Genomic DNA, 14,761 nt, shown 5'->3' on the forward strand with positions numbered 1-14,761 from the left:
GAAGTCAGAATTTTGAGAAAAAAAATGGGGGAAAAAAAGTCAGAACAATTTTGGGGGAAAAAGTCAAAATTTTGAAAAAAATGTTGGGGAAAAAGTCAGAATTTCTAGAAAAGTTGAGGGAAAAAAGTCAGAATTTTGAAAAAATGTTGGGGGGAAAAGTCAGAATTTTGATAAAAAGTTGAGGGAAAAAAGTCAGAATTTTGATAAAAAGTTGGGGGGATGAAGTCAGAATTTTGAGAAAAAGTCACAATTTTGAGAAAAAGTTGAGGAAAAAAAGTCAGAATTTTGGGAAAGAGTTGGGGAAAAAAGTCAGAATTTTGAAAAAAATGTTGGAAAAAAAGTCAGAATTTTGAAAAAAAAATTGTGGGGAAAAAGTCAGAATTTCTAGAAAAGTTGGGGGGAAAAAGTCAGAATTTTGGGAAAAAGTTGTGGGGATGAAGTCAGAATTTTGGGAAAAAGTTGTGGGGATGAAGTCAGAATTTTGAGAAAAAGTTGGGGGGATGAAGTCAGAATTTAGAAGAAAAAAAATGGGGGAAAAAAATTCAGAATTTTGAGAAAGAGTTGGGGAAAAAAAGTCAGAATTTTGAGAAAAAGTCAGAATTTTGAGAAAAAGTTGAGGAAAAAAAGTCAGAATTAGGGGAAAAAGTTGGGGAAAAAAAGTCAAAATTAAAAAAAAACTAGTGGGGAAAAAGTCAGATTTTTGATAAAAAGTTGGGATAATGTCAGAATTTTGAGAAAAAGTTGTGGGGATGAAGTCAGAATTTTGGGAAAAAGTTGTGGGGATGAAGTCAGAATTTTGAGAAAAAGTTGGGGGGATGAAGTCAGAATTTAGAAGAAAAAAAATGGGGGAAAAAAATTCAGAATTTTGAGAAAGAGTTGGGGAAAAAAAGTCAGAATTTTGAGAAAAAGTCAGAATTTTGAGAAAAAGTTGAGGAAAAAAAGTCAGAATTAGGGGAAAAAGTTGGGGAAAAAAAGTCAAAATTAAAAAAAAACTAGTGGGGAAAAAGTCAGATTTTTGATAAAAAGTTGGGATAATGTCAGAATTTTGAGAAAAAGTTGGGATAAAGTCAGAATTTTGAAAAAAAAAAATTGTGGGGAAAAAGTCAGAATTAGGGGAAAAAGTTGGGGAAAAAAGTCAGAATTTTGAAATAAATGTTGGGGAAAAAAAGTCAAAATTAAAAAAAAACTAGTGGGGAAAAAGTCAGATTTTTGATAAAAAGTTGGGATAATGTCAGAATTTTGAGAAAAAGTTGGGATAAAGTCAGAATTTTGAAAACAAAAAATTGTGGGGAAAAAGTCAGAATTTCTAGAAAAGTTGGGGGGATGAAGTCAGAATTTTGAAGAAAAAAAATGGGGGAAAAAAAGTCAGAATTTGAAAAAAATGTTGGGGAAAAAAAGTCACAATTTTGAGAAAAAGTCACAATTTTGAGAAAAAGTTGATGAAAAAAAGTCAGAATTTTGGGAAAAAGTTGGGGGAAAAAGTCAGAATTTTGAAAAAAAAAATGTGGGGAAAAAGTCAGAATTTCTAGAAAAGTTGAGGGAAAAAAGTCAGAATTTTGAAAAAATGTTGGGGGGAAAAGTCAGAATTTTGATAAAAAGTTGGGGGGATGAAGTCAGAATTTTGAAAAAAATTTGTGGGGATAAAGTCAGAATTTTGATAAAAAGTTGGGGGGATGAAGTCAGAATTTTGAGAAAAAGTTGGGGGGATGAAGTCAGACTTTTAAGAAAAAGTTGTGGGGGAAAGTCAGAATTGTGGGTGGAAAAGTCAGATTTTTTCCTTAAACAGCTGTATTCAGGACAAACAGAATGAGAGAGAGGGGGAGCACAGGGCCCCTGGCTGGGAATTGAACCTGGGGCCACTTCATTGAAGAGAGAGAGTCAGAATTTTGAGAAAAAGTTTGGGGGATGAAGTCAGAATTTTGAAGAAAAAAAATGGGGGGAAAAAAAGTCAGAATTTTGGGAAAAAGTTGTGGAAAAAAGTCAGAATTTGGGGAAAAAAGTCAGAATTTTGAAAAAAAATGTCGGGGAAAAAAAGTCAAAATAAAAAAAAAATAGTTGTGGGGAAAAAAAGTCAGATTTTTGATAAAAAGTTGGGATAAAGTCAGAGTTTTGAGAAAAAAATTGTGGGGAAAAAGTCAGAATTTCTAGAAAAGTTGGGGCAAAAAAGTCAGAATTTTGGGAAAAAGTTGTGGGGATGAAGTCAGAATTTTGATAAAAAGTTGGGGGGATGAAGTCAGAATTTTGAAAAAAAATTGTGGGGATAAAGTCAGAATTTTGGGAAAAAGTTGTGGGGATGAAGTCAGAATTTTGAGAAAAAGTCACAATTTTGAGAAAAAGTTGAGGAAAAAAAGTCAGAATTTTGGGAAAGAGTTGGGGAAAAAAGTCAGAATTTTGAAAAAAATGTTGGAAAAAAAGTCAGAATTTTGAAAAAAAAATTGTGGGGAAAAAGTCAGAATTTCTAGAAAAGTTGGGGGGAAAAAGTCAGAATTTTGGGAAAAAGTTGTGGGGATGAAGTCAGAATTTTGGGAAAAAGTTGTGGGGATGAAGTCAGAATTTTGAGAAAAAGTTGGGGGGATGAAGTCAGAATTTAGAAGAAAAAAAATGGGGGAAAAAAATTCAGAATTTTGAGAAAGAGTTGGGGAAAAAAAGTCAGAATTTTGAGAAAAAGTCAGAATTTTGAGAAAAAGTTGAGGAAAAAAAGTCAGAATTAGGGGAAAAAGTTGGGGAAAAAAGTCAGAATTTTGAAATAAATGTTGGGGAAAAAAAGTCAAAATTAAAAAAAAACTAGTGGGGAAAAAGTCAGATTTTTGATAAAAAGTTGGGATAATGTCAGAATTTTGAGAAAAAGTTGGGATAAAGTCAGAATTTTGAAAAAAAAAAATTGTAGGGAAAAAGTCAGAATTTCTAGAAAAGTTGGGGGGATGAAGTCAGAATTTTGAAGAAAAAAAATGGGGGAAAAAAAGTCAGAATTTGAAAAAAATGTTGGGGAAAAAAAGTCACAATTTTGAGAAAAAGTCACAATTTTGAGAAAAAGTTGATGAAAAAAAGTCAGAATTTTGGGAAAAAGTTGGGGGAAAAAGTCAGAATTTTGAAAAAAAAAAATGTGGGGAAAAAGTCAGAATTTCTAGAAAAGTTGAGGGAAAAAAGTCAGAATTTTGAAAAATGTTGGGGGGAAAAGTCAGACTTTTGATAAAAAGTTGGGGGGATGAAGTCAGAATTTTGAAAAAATGTTGGGGGGAAAAGTCAGAATTTTGATAAAAAGTTGAGGGAAAAAAGTCAGAATTTTGATAAAAAGTTGGGGGGATGAAGTCAGAATTTTGAAAAAAATTTGTGGGGATAAAGTCAGAATTTTGATAAAAAGTTGGGGGGATGAAGTCAGAATTTTGAGAAAAAGTTGGGGGGATGAAGTCAGACTTTTAAGAAAAAGTTGTGGGGGAAAGTCAGAATTGTGGGTGGAAAAGTCAGATTTTTTCCTTAAACAGCTGTATTCAGGACAAACAGAATGAGAGAGAGGGGGAGCACAGGGCCCCTGGCTGGGAATTGAACCTGGGGCCACTTCATTGAAGAGAGAGAGTCAGAATTTTGAGAAAAAGTTTGGGGGATGAAGTCAGAATTTTGAAGAAAAAAAATGGGGGGAAAAAAAGTCAGAATTTTGGGAAAAAGTTGTGGAAAAAAGTCAGAATTTGGGGAAAAAAGTCAGAATTTTGAAAAAAAATGTCGGGGAAAAAAAGTCAAAATAAAAAAAAAATAGTTGTGGGGAAAAAAAGTCAGATTTTTGATAAAAAGTTGGGATAAAGTCAGAGTTTTGAGAAAAAAAATTGTGGGGAAAAAGTCAGAATTTCTAGAAAAGTTGGGGCAAAAAAGTCAGAATTTTGGGAAAAAGTTGTGGGGATGAAGTCAGAATTTTGATAAAAAGTTGGGGGGATGAAGTCAGAATTTTGAAAAAAAATTGTGGGGATAAAGTCAGAATTTTGGGAAAAAGTCGTGGGGATGAAGTCAGAATTTTGAGAAAAGGTTGGGGGGATGAAGTCAGAATTTTGAAGAAAAAAAATGGGGGAAAAAAAGTCAGAACAATTTTGGGGGAAAAAGTCAAAATTTTGAAAAAAATGTTGGGGAAAAAGTCAGAATTTCTAGAAAAGTTGAGGGAAAAAAGTCAGAATTTTGAAAAAATGTTGGGGGGAAAAGTCAGAATTTTGATAAAAAGTTGAGGGAAAAAAGTCAGAATTTTGATAAAAAGTTGGGGGGATGAAGTCAGAATTTTGAGAAAAAGTCAAAATTTTGAGAAAAAGTTGAGGAAAAAAAGTCAGAATTTTGGGAAAGAGTTGGGGAAAAAAGTCAGAATTTTGAAAAAAATGTTGGAAAAAAAGTCAGAATTTTGAAAAAAAAATTGTGGGGAAAAAGTCAGAATTTCTAGAAAAGTTGGGGGGAAAAAGTCAGAATTTTGGGAAAAAGTTGTGGGGATGAAGTCAGAATTTTGGGGAAAAGTTGTGGGGATGAAGTCAGAATTTTGAGAAAAAGTTGAGGAAAAAAAGTCAGAATTAGGGGAAAAAGTTGGGGAAAAAAGTCAGAATTTTGAAATAAATGTTGTGGAAAAAAAGTCAAAATTAAAAAAAAACTAGTGGGGAAAAAGTCAGATTTTTGATAAAAAGTTGGGATAATGTCAGAATTTTGAGAAAAAGTTGGGATAAAGTCAGAATTTTGAAAAAAAAAAATTGTGGGGAAAAAGTCAGAATTTCTAGAAAAGTTGAGGGAAAAAAGTCAGAATTTTGAAAAAATGTTGGGGGAAACAGTAAGAATTTTGATAAAAAGTTGAGGGAAAAAAGTCAGAATTTTGATAAAATGTTGGGGGAAACAGTCAGAATTTTGATAAAAAGTTGGGGGGATAAAGACAGAATTTTGGGAAAAAGTTGGGGGGATGAAGTCAGAATTTTGATAAAAAATTGGGGGAAAAAAGTCAGAATTTTGAGAAAAGGTTGGGGGGAAAAAGTCAGAATTTTGGGAAAGAGTTGGGGAAAAAAGTCAGAATTTTGAAAAAAATGTTGGAAAAAAAGTCAGAATTTTGAAAAATAAATTGTGGGGAAAAAGTCAGAATTTCTAGAAAAGTTTGGGGAAAAGAGTCAGAATTTTGATAAAAAGGGGGGGATGAAGTCAGAATTTTGAAAAAAATTTGTGGGGAAAAAGTCAGAATTTTGGGAAAAAGTTGTGGGGATGAAGTCAGAATTTTGAGAAAAAGTTGGGGGGATGAAGTCAGAATTTTGAAGAAAAAAAATGGGGGAAAAAAAGTCAGAATTTTGGGAAAAAGTGGGGGAAAAAAGTCAGAATTTTGAAAAAAATGTTGGGGAAAAAAAGTCAAAATTTAAAAAAAATAGTTGTGGGGAAAAAGTCAGATTTTTGATAAAAAGTTGGGATAAAGTCAGAATTTTCGGGAAAAAGTTGTGGGGATTAAGTCAGAATTTTGAGAAAAAGTTGTGGGAAAAAAGTCAGAATTTTGAGAAAAAGTTGGAGGGATAAAGTCAGAATTTTGAGAAAAGGTTGGGGGGAAAAAGTCAGAATTTTGGGAAAGAGTTGGGGAAAAAAGTCAGAATTTTGAAAAAAATGTTGGAAAAAAAGTCAGAATTTTGAAAAAAAAATTGTGGGGAAAAAGTCAGAATTTCTAGAAAAGTTTGGGGAAAAGAGTCAGAATTTTGATAAAAAGGGGGGGATGAAGTCAGAATTTTGAAAAAAATTTGTGGGGAAAAAGTCAGAATTTTGGGAAAAAGTTGTGGGGATGAAGTCAGAATTTTGAGAAAAAGTTGTGGGGATGAAGTCAGAATTTTGAAGAAAAAAAATGGGGGAAAAAAAGTCAGAATTTTGGGAAAAAGTGGGGGAAAAAAGTCAGAATTTTGAAAAAAATGTTGGGGAAAAAAAGTCAAAATTTAAAAAAAATAGTTGTGGGGAAAAAGTCAGATTTTTGATAAAAAGTTGGGATAAAGTCAGAATTTTCGGGAAAAAGTTGTGGGGATTAAGTCAGAATTTTGAGAAAAAGTTGTGGGAAAAAAGTCAGAATTTTGAGAAAAAGTTGGAGGGATAAAGTCAGAATTTTGAGAAAAGGTTGGGGGGAAAAAGTCAGAATTTTGGGAAAGAGTTGGGGAAAAAAGTCAGAATTTTGAAAAAAATGTTGGAAAAAAAGTCAGAATTTTGAAAAAAAAATTGTGGGGAAAAAGTCAGAATTTCTAGAAAAGTTTGGGGAAAAGAGTCAGAATTTTGATAAAAAGGGGGGGATGAAGTCAGAATTTTGAAAAAAATTTGTGGGGAAAAAGTCAGAATTTTGGGAAAAAGTTGTGGGGATGAAGTCAGAATTTTGAGAAAAAGTTGGGGGGATGAAGTCAGAATTTTGAAGAAAAAAAATGGGGGAAAAAAAGTCAGAATTTTGGGAAAAAGTGGGGGAAAAAAGTCAGAATTTTGAAAAAAATGTTGGGGAAAAAAAGTCAAAATTTAAAAAAAATAGTTGTGGGGAAAAAGTCAGATTTTTGATAAAAAGTTGGGATAAAGTCAGAATTTTCGGGAAAAAGTTGTGGGGATTAAGTCAGAATTTTGAGAAAAAGTTGTGGGAAAAAAGTCAGAATTTTGAGAAAAAGTTGGAGGGATAAAGTCAGAATTTTGAGAAAAGGTTGGGGGGAAAAAGTCAGAATTTTGGGAAAGAGTTGGGGAAAAAAGTCAGAATTTTGAAAAAAATGTTGGAAAAAAAGTCAGAATTTTGAAAAAAAAATTGTGGGGAAAAAGTCAGAATTTCTAGAAAAGTTTGGGGAAAAGAGTCAGAATTTTGATAAAAAGGGGGGGATGAAGTCAGAATTTTGAAAAAAATTTGTGGGGAAAAAGTCAGAATTTTGGGAAAAAGTTGTGGGGATGAAGTCAGAATTTTGAGAAAAAGTTGGGGGGATGAAGTCAGAATTTTGAAGAAAAAAAATGGGGGAAAAAAAGTCAGAATTTTGGGAAAAAGTGGGGGAAAAAAGTCAGAATTTGGGGAAAAAAGTCAGAATTTTGAAAAAAAAATGTCGGGGAAAAAAAGTCAAAATAAAAAAAAAATAGTTGTGGGGAAAAAAAGTCAGATTTTTGATAAAAAGTTGGGATAAAGTCAGAGTTTTGAGAAAAAAATTGTGGGGAAAAAGTCAGAATTTCTAGAAAAGTTGGGGCAAAAAAGTCAGAATTTTGGGAAAAAGTTGGGGGAAAAAGTCAGAATTTTGAAAAAAAAAATGTGGGGAAAAAGTCAGAATTTCTAGAAAAGTTGAGGGAAAAAAGTCAGAATTTTGAAAAAATGTTGGGGGGAAAAGTCAGAATTTTGATAAAAAGTTGGGGGGATGAAGTCAGAATTTTGAAAAAAATTTGTGGGGATAAAGTCAGAATTTTGATAAAAAGTTGGGGGGATGAAGTCAGAATTTTGAGAAAAAGTTGGGGGGATGAAGTCAGACTTTTAAGAAAAAGTTGTGGGGGAAAGTCAGAATTGTGGGTGGAAAAGTCAGATTTTTTCCTTAAACAGCTGTATTCAGGACAAACAGAATGAGAGAGAGGGGGAGCACAGGGCCCCTGGCTGGGAATTGAACCTGGGGCCACTTCATTGAAGAGAGAGAGTCAGAATTTTGAGAAAAAGTTTGGGGGATGAAGTCAGAATTTTGAAGAAAAAAAATGGGGGGAAAAAAAGTCAGAATTTTGGGAAAAAGTTGTGGAAAAAAGTCAGAATTTGGGGAAAAAAGTCAGAATTTTGAAAAAAAATGTCGGGGAAAAAAAGTCAAAATAAAAAAAAAATAGTTGTGGGGAAAAAAAGTCAGATTTTTGATAAAAAGTTGGGATAAAGTCAGAGTTTTGAGAAAAAAATTGTGGGGAAAAAGTCAGAATTTCTAGAAAAGTTGGGGCAAAAAAGTCAGAATTTTGGGAAAAAGTTGTGGGGATGAAGTCAGAATTTTGATAAAAAGTTGGGGGGATGAAGTCAGAATTTTGAAAAAAAATTGTGGGGATAAAGTCAGAATTTTGGGAAAAAGTTGTGGGGATGAAGTCAGAATTTTGAGAAAAAGTCACAATTTTGAGAAAAAGTTGAGGAAAAAAAGTCAGAATTTTGGGAAAGAGTTGGGGAAAAAAGTCAGAATTTTGAAAAAAATGTTGGAAAAAAAGTCAGAATTTTGAAAAAAAAATTGTGGGGAAAAAGTCAGAATTTCTAGAAAAGTTGGGGGGAAAAAGTCAGAATTTTGGGAAAAAGTTGTGGGGATGAAGTCAGAATTTTGGGAAAAAGTTGTGGGGATGAAGTCAGAATTTTGAGAAAAAGTTGGGGGGATGAAGTCAGAATTTAGAAGAAAAAAAATGGGGGAAAAAAATTCAGAATTTTGAGAAAGAGTTGGGGAAAAAAAGTCAGAATTTTGAGAAAAAGTCAGAATTTTGAGAAAAAGTTGAGGAAAAAAAGTCAGAATTAGGGGAAAAAGTTGGGGAAAAAAGTCAGAATTTTGAAATAAATGTTGGGGAAAAAAAGTCAAAATTAAAAAAAAACTAGTGGGGAAAAAGTCAGATTTTTGATAAAAAGTTGGGATAATGTCAGAATTTTGAGAAAAAGTTGGGATAAAGTCAGAATTTTGAAAAAAAAAAATTGTAGGGAAAAAGTCAGAATTTCTAGAAAAGTTGGGGGGATGAAGTCAGAATTTTGAAGAAAAAAAATGGGGGAAAAAAAGTCAGAATTTGAAAAAAATGTTGGGGAAAAAAAGTCACAATTTTGAGAAAAAGTCACAATTTTGAGAAAAAGTTGATGAAAAAAAGTCAGAATTTTGGGAAAAAGTTGGGGGAAAAAGTCAGAATTTTGAAAAAAAAAAATGTGGGGAAAAAGTCAGAATTTCTAGAAAAGTTGAGGGAAAAAAGTCAGAATTTTGAAAAATGTTGGGGGGAAAAGTCAGACTTTTGATAAAAAGTTGGGGGGATGAAGTCAGAATTTTGAAAAAATGTTGGGGGGAAAAGTCAGAATTTTGATAAAAAGTTGAGGGAAAAAAGTCAGAATTTTGATAAAAAGTTGGGGGGATGAAGTCAGAATTTTGAAAAAAATTTGTGGGGATAAAGTCAGAATTTTGATAAAAAGTTGGGGGGATGAAGTCAGAATTTTGAGAAAAAGTTGGGGGGATGAAGTCAGACTTTTAAGAAAAAGTTGTGGGGGAAAGTCAGAATTGTGGGTGGAAAAGTCAGATTTTTTCCTTAAACAGCTGTATTCAGGACAAACAGAATGAGAGAGAGGGGGAGCACAGGGCCCCTGGCTGGGAATTGAACCTGGGGCCACTTCATTGAAGAGAGAGAGTCAGAATTTTGAGAAAAAGTTTGGGGGATGAAGTCAGAATTTTGAAGAAAAAAAATGGGGGGAAAAAAAGTCAGAATTTTGGGAAAAAGTTGTGGAAAAAAGTCAGAATTTGGGGAAAAAAGTCAGAATTTTGAAAAAAAATGTCGGGGAAAAAAAGTCAAAATAAAAAAAAAATAGTTGTGGGGAAAAAAAGTCAGATTTTTGATAAAAAGTTGGGATAAAGTCAGAGTTTTGAGAAAAAAAATTGTGGGGAAAAAGTCAGAATTTCTAGAAAAGTTGGGGCAAAAAAGTCAGAATTTTGGGAAAAAGTTGTGGGGATGAAGTCAGAATTTTGAGAAAAGGTTGGGGGGATGAAGTCAGAATTTTGGGAAAAAGTCGTGGGGATGAAGTCAGAATTTTGAGAAAAGGTTGGGGGGATGAAGTCAGAATTTTGAAGAAAAAAAATGGGGGAAAAAAAGTCAGAACAATTTTGGGGGAAAAAGTCAAAATTTTGAAAAAAATGTTGGGGAAAAAGTCAGAATTTCTAGAAAAGTTGAGGGAAAAAAGTCAGAATTTTGAAAAAATGTTGGGGGGAAAAGTCAGAATTTTGATAAAAAGTTGAGGGAAAAAAGTCAGAATTTTGATAAAAAGTTGGGGGGATGAAGTCAGAATTTTGAGAAAAAGTCACAATTTTGAGAAAAAGTTGAGGAAAAAAAGTCAGAATTTTGGGAAAGAGTTGGGGAAAAAAGTCAGAATTTTGAAAAAAATGTTGGAAAAAAAGTCAGAATTTTGAAAAAAAAATTGTGGGGAAAAAGTCAGAATTTCTAGAAAAGTTGGGGGGAAAAAGTCAGAATTTTGGGAAAAAGTTGTGGGGATGAAGTCAGAATTTTGGGAAAAAGTTGTGGGGATGAAGTCAGAATTTTGAGAAAAAGTTGGGGGGATGAAGTCAGAATTTAGAAGAAAAAAAATGGGGGAAAAAAATTCAGAATTTTGAGAAAGAGTTGGGGAAAAAAAGTCAGAATTTTGAGAAAAAGTCAGAATTTTGAGAAAAAGTTGAGGAAAAAAAGTCAGAATTAGGGGAAAAAGTTGGGGAAAAAAGTCAGAATTTTGAAATAAATGTTGGGGAAAAAAAGTCAAAATTAAAAAAAAACTAGTGGGGAAAAAGTCAGATTTTTGATAAAAAGTTGGGATAATGTCAGAATTTTGAAAAAAAAAAATTGTAGGGAAAAAGTCAGAATTTCTAGAAAAGTTGGGGGGATGAAGTCAGAATTTTGAAGAAAAAAAATGGGGGAAAAAAAGTCAGAATTTGAAAAAAATGTTGGGGAAAAAAAGTCACAATTTTGAGAAAAAGTCACAATTTTGAGAAAAAGTTGATGAAAAAAAGTCAGAATTTTGGGAAAAAGTTGGGGGAAAAAGTCAGAATTTTGAAAAAAAAAAATGTGGGGAAAAAGTCAGAATTTCTAGAAAAGTTGAGGGAAAAAAGTCAGAATTTTGAAAAATGTTGGGGGGAAAAGTCAGACTTTTGATAAAAAGTTGGGGGGATGAAGTCAGAATTTTGAAAAAATGTTGGGGGGAAAAGTCAGAATTTTGATAAAAAGTTGAGGGAAAAAAGTCAGAATTTTGATAAAAAGTTGGGGGGATGAAGTCAGAATTTTGAAAAAAATTTGTGGGGATAAAGTCAGAATTTTGATAAAAAGTTGGGGGGATGAAGTCAGAATTTTGAGAAAAAGTTGGGGGGATGAAGTCAGACTTTTAAGAAAAAGTTGTGGGGGAAAGTCAGAATTGTGGGTGGAAAAGTCAGATTTTTTCCTTAAACAGCTGTATTCAGGACAAACAGAATGAGAGAGAGGGGGAGCACAGGGCCCCTGGCTGGGAATTGAACCTGGGGCCACTTCATTGAAGAGAGAGAGTCAGAATTTTGAGAAAAAGTTTGGGGGATGAAGTCAGAATTTTGAAGAAAAAAAATGGGGGGAAAAAAAGTCAGAATTTTGGGAAAAAGTTGTGGAAAAAAGTCAGAATTTGGGGAAAAAAGTCAGAATTTTGAAAAAAAATGTCGGGGAAAAAAAGTCAAAATAAAAAAAAAATAGTTGTGGGGAAAAAAAGTCAGATTTTTGATAAAAAGTTGGGATAAAGTCAGAGTTTTGAGAAAAAAAATTGTGGGGAAAAAGTCAGAATTTCTAGAAAAGTTGGGGCAAAAAAGTCAGAATTTTGGGAAAAAGTTGTGGGGATGAAGTCAGAATTTTGATAAAAAGTTGGGGGGATGAAGTCAGAATTTTGAAAAAAAATTGTGGGGATAAAGTCAGAATTTTGGGAAAAAGTCGTGGGGATGAAGTCAGAATTTTGAGAAAAGGTTGGGGGGATGAAGTCAGAATTTTGAAGAAAAAAAATGGGGGAAAAAAAGTCAGAACAATTTTGGGGGAAAAAGTCAAAATTTTGAAAAAAATGTTGGGGAAAAAGTCAGAATTTCTAGAAAAGTTGAGGGAAAAAAGTCAGAATTTTGAAAAAATGTTGGGGGGAAAAGTCAGAATTTTGATAAAAAGTTGAGGGAAAAAAGTCAGAATTTTGATAAAAAGTTGGGGGGATGAAGTCAGAATTTTGAGAAAAAGTCAAAATTTTGAGAAAAAGTTGAGGAAAAAAAGTCAGAATTTTGGGAAAGAGTTGGGGAAAAAAGTCAGAATTTTGAAAAAAATGTTGGAAAAAAAGTCAGAATTTTGAAAAAAAAATTGTGGGGAAAAAGTCAGAATTTCTAGAAAAGTTGGGGGGAAAAAGTCAGAATTTTGGGAAAAAGTTGTGGGGATGAAGTCAGAATTTTGGGGAAAAGTTGTGGGGATGAAGTCAGAATTTTGAGAAAAAGTTGAGGAAAAAAAGTCAGAATTAGGGGAAAAAGTTGGGGAAAAAAGTCAGAATTTTGAAATAAATGTTGTGGAAAAAAAGTCAAAATTAAAAAAAAACTAGTGGGGAAAAAGTCAGATTTTTGATAAAAAGTTGGGATAATGTCAGAATTTTGAGAAAAAGTTGGGATAAAGTCAGAATTTTGAAAAAAAAAAATTGTGGGGAAAAAGTCAGAATTTCTAGAAAAGTTGAGGGAAAAAAGTCAGAATTTTGAAAAAATGTTGGGGGAAACAGTAAGAATTTTGATAAAAAGTTGAGGGAAAAAAGTCAGAATTTTGATAAAATGTTGGGGGAAACAGTCAGAATTTTGATAAAAAGTTGGGGGGATAAAGACAGAATTTTGGGAAAAAGTTGGGGGGATGAAGTCAGAATTTTGATAAAAAATTGGGGGAAAAAAGTCAGAATTTTGAGAAAAGGTTGGGGGGAAAAAGTCAGAATTTTGGGAAAGAGTTGGGGAAAAAAGTCAGAATTTTGAAAAAAATGTTGGAAAAAAAGTCAGAATTTTGAAAAATAAATTGTGGGGAAAAAGTCAGAATTTCTAGAAAAGTTTGGGGAAAAGAGTCAGAATTTTGATAAAAAGGGGGGGATGAAGTCAGAATTTTGAAAAAAATTTGTGGGGAAAAAGTCAGAATTTTGGGAAAAAGTTGTGGGGATGAAGTCAGAATTTTGAGAAAAAGTTGGGGGGATGAAGTCAGAATTTTGAAGAAAAAAAATGGGGGAAAAAAAGTCAGAATTTTGGGAAAAAGTGGGGGAAAAAAGTCAGAATTTTGAAAAAAATGTTGGGGAAAAAAAGTCAAAATTTAAAAAAAATAGTTGTGGGGAAAAAGTCAGATTTTTGATAAAAAGTTGGGATAAAGTCAGAATTTTCGGGAAAAAGTTGTGGGGATTAAGTCAGAATTTTGAGAAAAAGTTGTGGGAAAAAAGTCAGAATTTTGAGAAAAAGTTGGAGGGATAAAGTCAGAATTTTGAGAAAAGGTTGGGGGGAAAAAGTCAGAATTTTGGGAAAGAGTTGGGGAAAAAAGTCAGAATTTTGAAAAAAATGTTGGAAAAAAAGTCAGAATTTTGAAAAAAAAATTGTGGGGAAAAAGTCAGAATTTCTAGAAAAGTTTGGGGAAAAGAGTCAGAATTTTGATAAAAAGGGGGGGATGAAGTCAGAATTTTGAAAAAAATTTGTGGGGAAAAAGTCAGAATTTTGGGAAAAAGTTGTGGGGATGAAGTCAGAATTTTGAGAAAAAGTTGGGGGGATGAAGTCAGAATTTTGAAGAAAAAAAATGGGGGAAAAAAAGTCAGAATTTTGGGAAAAAGTGGGGGAAAAAAGTCAGAATTTTGAAAAAAATGTTGGGGAAAAAAAGTCAAAATTTAAAAAAAATAGTTGTGGGGAAAAAGTCAGATTTTTGATAAAAAGTTGGGATAAAGTCAGAATTTTCGGGAAAAAGTTGTGGGGATTAAGTCAGAATTTTGAGAAAAAGTTGTGGGAAAAAAGTCAGATTCTCTCTGATACAGCTGTATGCAGGACAAACAGGACCATAGGCTGGGAATTGAACCTGGGGCCACTGGTGTGGGGATAAATCCTGTCTACATGGGCTGCCCGCTCTGCCAACTGAGCTAATCGGTGGCCTGAAAGTAAGATTTTTGAGAAATAGTAAAGGTGAAAAAGTCAGATTTTTTAGAAAAAGTTGCAGGGGAAAGTCAGATTTTTTCTTTCTTTTATACAGCTGTATCCAGGACAAACAGAATGAAAGAGAGGGGGAGCACATTTTGAGAAAAAGTTGTGGGAAAAAAGTCAGAATTTTGGGAAAAAGTTGTGGGAATAAAGTCAGAATTTTGAGAAAAAGTTGGGGGGAAAAAAGTCAGAATTTTGAGAAAAAGTTGGGATAAAGTCAGAATTTTGAAAAAAAAAAAGTTGTGGGGAAAAAGTCAGAATTTGAGAAAAGTTGGGGGAAAAAAGTCAGAATTTTGAAAAAAATGTTGGGGGAAAAAGTCAGAATTTTGAGAAAAAGTTGGGGTGTGGGGGGTCAGAATTGTTGGTGGAAAAGTGAGATTTTTTCTTTCTTTTATATAGCTGTACTCAGGACAAACTGAATGAGAGAGAGGGGGAGGACAGGGCCCCTGGCTGGGAATTGAACCTGGGGCCACTTCATCGAAGATGAAGCCTCTGTACATGGGCTGCCCGCTCTACCAACTGAGCTAATTGGTGGTCTGAAAGTAAGAATTTTGAGAAATAGTCAAGGTAAAAAAGTCAGATTTTTAAGAAAAAGTTGTGGGGGACAGTCAGATTTTTTAGAAAAGTTGAGGGAAAAAAGTCAGAATTTTGAAAAAATGTTGGGGGAAAAAAGTCAAAATTAAAAAAAAACTAGTGGGGAAAAAGTCAGATTTTTGATAAAAAGTTGGGATAAAGTCAGAATTTTGAGAAAAAGTTGGGATAAAGTCAGAATTTTGAAAAAAAAAAATTGTGGGGAAAAAGTCAGAATTTCTAGAAAAGTTGAGGGAAAAAAGTCAGAATTTTGAAAAAATGTTGGGGGAAACAGTCAGAATTTTGATAAAAAGTTGAGGGAAAAAAGTCAGAATTTTGATAAAAAGTTGGGG

The sequence above is a fragment of the Pagrus pagrus genome (genome assembly GCF_965226575.1).
Source record: "Pagrus pagrus genome assembly, chromosome: 15".
Lineage (NCBI taxonomy): Eukaryota > Metazoa > Chordata > Actinopteri > Spariformes > Sparidae > Pagrus > Pagrus pagrus.